At 39.8% G+C, this 5,004-nt stretch overlaps 1 pseudogene; it reads left to right on the top strand.

Annotated features, from left to right (window-relative positions):
• Positions 1–335: 335 nt before the first annotated feature.
• LOC122916721 lies at positions 336–1,015 on the top strand (annotated as a pseudogene).
• Positions 1,016–5,004: the final 3,989 nt, after the last annotated feature.

Raw genomic sequence — 5,004 nt, 5'->3', positions numbered from 1 at the left:
TCTGCCCTTAAGAAACTCACAGGCTAGTAATAAGACAGAAATCCTGCAGATAATAGTACAAAATGGCCAATGATAGAAATGACAGAGATAAGCACAGGGTACTATGTAGATCCAGAAGATGGGTACTAACATAGCTGGTATGGAGGAAATAATATTTGACCTGACTTTTTAAAAAAATGTGTTTCAGAAAGCAAAACTGAGAGGCAAAGTAAGGCAAGGTGCATAGATCTGTCATGTTACCAACAAATCAACAGAAAACAACTTTGGGGATTTCAGTTGTAGAGGCAAAGTCGGCTCCAGTATAAACCCTTAGCCAAGGATCTTGATCTTCTGCTATGGGTGAGCCACAAGTGAGTGCTCTTCCACCGCCCCCCCCCACAATGCAGTACATCAAGGAATATACAGATGAAAATATTCAGGAAGACCTAACTCCCAAGCCTCCACCTCCAATAAAAGACAGTTATATAATGGTTGGCAATCAGTTCCAATGTGATGATCTTATCATCCTCCCTTTAGAAAGCCAGGGCATCAAACAGCTTCATCCTATGCAGTTTGATCACAGGAAGGAACTGAGAAAACTCAGTATGTCTATTCTTATTAATTTCATAGATGTCTTAGATATCATGATAAGGAGCCCTGGAAGTATAAAGTGAGAAGAGAAACTAGAAGATCTTAAGCTGCTTTTGTACATGTGCATCATCTCATAAATGAACACTAACTCCACCAAGCAAGAGAGACATTGAGAGTCATAATGGAGGTGCAGAAATGTCAGGGCCTTAAAACAGCTGAGCAGTTTCAGAAGCATCTGGAACGAGTCATTGAGATGATTCAGAATTGCCTGGCTTCTTTGCCTGATGATCTGCCTCATTCAGAAGCAGGGATGAAAGTAAAAACTAAACCAATGGATACTGATTATAGCAACAATTGTACTGGACAGAATGAACAGCAAAGAGAAAATTCAGGTCATAGGAGAGACCAGATTATAGAGAAAGACAAAATGAATGAAAGACCATAAAGAATGTTACTTTTTCTTTTTGCTTTTCTCTTTTTCTTTTCAGTAAATGTCATATATTCATTAATTTGCTCTTGGAGAGTCTTAGAAGAGATATAACTAGAAGTCATGTGGAGCACCTGGGTGGCTCAGTGGGTTAAGCCTCTGCCTTCAGCTCAAGTCATGATCTCAGGGTCCTGGGATCAAGCCCCACATCAGGCTCTCTGCTCAGCAGGGAGCCTGCTTCTTTCTCTCTCTGCCTCTCTGCCTCTCTGCCTACTGGTGATCTCTCTGTCAAATAAATAAATAAAATCTTTAGAAGTCATTTGAATGGCTTGACTCCAGCATAATCAGTTATGAGGTGTTACAGTCTATAACTGCACTGTATGGCAAGTGTAGGCAAATGAGTATATATGTATACATTAAGAGTAATCACCTTAAAAAGGAAAGTCCTGCAGTTGTGTGTGTGAAACATTCCTGGATTTGGAGTTGCAGAAAATATTGAAGATCTCAGTAATAGCAAGCTTTCATCTTTGAAAACTAGATTTGTCATTTGCTTTAAGAATAATAGATAAATAAAGGATAACAAGCTGTATAAATGTGAAATTATAAAATCTTTAGATTTACTTAAAAATTTACTTGATCTCTAAAAATGTAGTATAACATGTTAAAAGAGAGGAACCCTATAGAGTTATAAAACAGCAATTTTATTTTTCCTCTTGACTGCTTCTTTTTTTTTTTTTAAAGATTTTATTTATTTGTCAAAGAGAGAGAGAGAGCGAGCACACAGGCAGAGAGTGTGGCAGGCAGAGTCAGAGGGAGAAGCAGGCTCCCTGCGGAGCAAGGAGCCCAATGTGGGACTCGATCCCAGGACGCTGGGATCATGACCTGAGCCGAAGGCAGCTGCGCAACCAACTGAGCCACCCAGGTGTCCCTTGACTGCTTCTTAAACACACTATTTCAGCTTCTTGTTCCTACCCTGGATAGGTCTATTAACTTTTTTCCAGTCACTCAGATAATAAATCTTTTGATTACTTTTTGTTACAAAAAAGAAAGAAAGAAAGAAAGAAAACAACTTTGGCTGATTTAATTAGAAAAAGAGTTTACTTTAAAAATGTGCTGTGTAGCTAAGAGAACCCCTGAAAGGCTGATGATGCAAGATTAAAAAATAGACAGGAACAAAAAGATGATGCTCAGAGTAAACACAGTCAAAATCATACCAGAGAATGTGTCCAATGAACGTACTCCTGCTGCCATCATTGAACTCTAGATTCTTTAGTTTAAAATGCCAATGTTGCTGTATTAGATACTGGACGCTGGCACTGAATTGTGGATGCTGATACTAGATAATGGATGTCCAGTGTAAGACACTGCAACCTTCAAAACTCATAAAATTGGTGATTCCTAAACCATACAAAGGAAACTCCAATACTGACAGTTAAAAAAAGAGGCATGGGACAACTGGATGATTCAGTTGGTAAAGGACTGATTCTTGATCTCAGGGCTGTGGGTTCAAGCCCCACTCTGAGTGCAGAAATTGCTAAAAAATAAAATCTTAAAAAAAAAAAAGAGGCACTATTGCAGCAATCTAAGAAGATGAGAAAGCAAGAAAAAATACATAGCTAAATTTTTTTAAAGCTTCCCTATGACCCTGCAATTGCACTCCTGGGTATTTACCCCAAAGGTACAGATGGAGTGAAAAGAAGGGCCATCTGTACCCCAATGTTTATAGCAGCAATGGCCACGGTAGCCAAACTATGGAAAGAACCAAAATGCCTTTCAACGGATGAATGGATAAGGAAGATGTGGTCCATATACACTATGGAGTATTATGCCTCCATCAGAAAGGATGAATACCCAACTTTTGTAGCAACATGGACGGGACTGGAAGAGGTTATGCTGAGTGAAATAAGTCAAGCAGAGAGAGTCAATTATCATATGGTTTCACTTATTTGTGGAGCATAACAAATATCATGGAGGACAAGGGGTGTTAGAGAGGAGAAGGGAGTTGGGGTAAATTGGAAGGGGAGGTGAATCATGAGAGACTATGGACTCTGAAAAACAATCTGAGGGGTTTGAAGTGGCGGGGGCGGGGGCGGGGGGATGGGAGGTTGTGGTACCAGGTGGTGGGTATTATAGAGGGCACGGATTGCATGGAGCACTGGGTGTGGTGAAAAAATAATGAATACTCTTTTTCTGAAAGTAAATAAATTACTTTAATTTTAAAAAAGCTTGTATTAGAAAAGAATAATCACATATCAATAACTTTAGGCTTTAATCTTAAGAAAATAGGAAAAGATGAATAAACCAAATGCTAAGCTAGCTGTGGGACACCTGGGGGGCTCAGTGGATTAAGCAGCTGCCTTGGTTCAGGTCATGATTCCAGCGTCCTGGGATCTGAGCCCTTCATCAGGCTTCTTGTTCAGCAGGGAGCCTATTTCTCCCTCTGTCTGCTCTGCCTGCCACTCCCCTACTTGTGCTCTCTCCCTCTCTCTGACAAATAAATAAATAGAGTCTTTTTAAAATAAAATGAATTTTTTAAAAAAAGAATACTGCTAATAGATTTTGTGATACTTAACCTTGTTATGTAATGTGGAAACTTTAATTTCCTTTTTCATCTCCACTCTTCTTTACTTTCCCTAGATGGAAAAGTGATTTTTTTTTTATATTTTGCATTTTTCCATGCATTTATTTTTTTGTATTTTCCTGAGTATTTGTAATATACAAGTGCAAAAAGAATATACATCAACATTAATGAGCTCTATGTTTTTTCTACGTACTTATTTTTTATATTTTCCAAAAGCATATACAATACTGTTACAATTTTTTTAAAAGATTATTTATTTAGTGGAGCATAACCAATAGCATGGAGGACAAGGGGCGTTAGAGAGTAGTAGGGAATTTGGGTAAATTGGAAGGGGAGGTGAACCATGAGAGACTATGGACTCTGAAAAACAGTCTGAGGGGTTTGAAGTGGCGGGGGGGGGGGGGGGGGAGGTGGGAGGTTGGGGTACCAGGTGGTGGGTATTATAGAGGGCACAGCTTGCATGGAGCACTGGGTGTGGTGAAAAAATAATGAATACTGTTTTTCTGAAAATAAATAAATTGGGGGAAAAAAAAAAAGATTATTTATTTATTTATTTGACAGAGAGAGATCACAAGTAGGCAGAGAGGCAGGCAGAGAGAGAGAGAGGAGGAAGCAGGTTCCCCGCCGAGCAGAGAGCCCGATGCGGGACTCGATCCCAGGACCCTGAGATCATGACCCGAGTCGAAGGCAGCAGCTTAACCCACTGAGCCACCCAGGCACCCCAATACTGTTACAATTTAAGAATGATTAATTGTGGGGGCACCTGGTGGCTCAGTGGGTTAAAGCCTCTGCCTTTGGCTTAGGTCATGATCTCAGGGTCATGGGATCAAGCCCCGCATCAGGCTCTCTGCTCATTGGAGAGCCTGCTTCTCCCCATCCCCCGCCTTCCTCTCTGCCTACTTGTGATCTCTGTCTGTCAAATAAATAAATAAAATCTTTAAAATAAAATAAAAGCTAAACTAGCAGAAAAAAAGGAAATAAAAAACAATAAAAATCAATGAAATAGAAAAAAAATGAAGGAAATCAATAAAGACAAAAGTTGGTTCTTTGCGGGGGGTTTTGGTGTTTTTTACACTTGATCTTAGCCAAAAGGCTGAGAAGCGATGGTTTTGGTGTTTTTTTTAAAAGATTTCACTTATTTATTTGACAGAGAGAGGGTTCACAAGTAAGCCAAGAGGCAGGCAGAGACAGAGGGGGAAGCAGGCTCCCCGCTGAGCAGAGAGCCTGATGCCGGGTCTCAATCCCAGGACCCTGAGATCATGACCTGAGCCGAAGACAGAGGCTTAATTCACTGAGCCACACAGGTGCCCTTGGTTCTTTGTTTTTTATTGTTGTTGTTGTTTTTTAAAGATTTAAATCTTAGAGAAATTAAAGGGTTATAAAAGAAATGGTATCAACAACTTTATGCCAATAATTTGGACAACTT

This window comes from Neovison vison, chromosome 9, assembly GCF_020171115.1.
Source record: "Neovison vison isolate M4711 chromosome 9, ASM_NN_V1, whole genome shotgun sequence".
In the NCBI taxonomy this organism is placed as follows: Eukaryota; Metazoa; Chordata; class Mammalia; order Carnivora; family Mustelidae; genus Neogale; species Neogale vison.
This window is presented reverse-complemented; position numbering and strand designations above follow the sequence as displayed.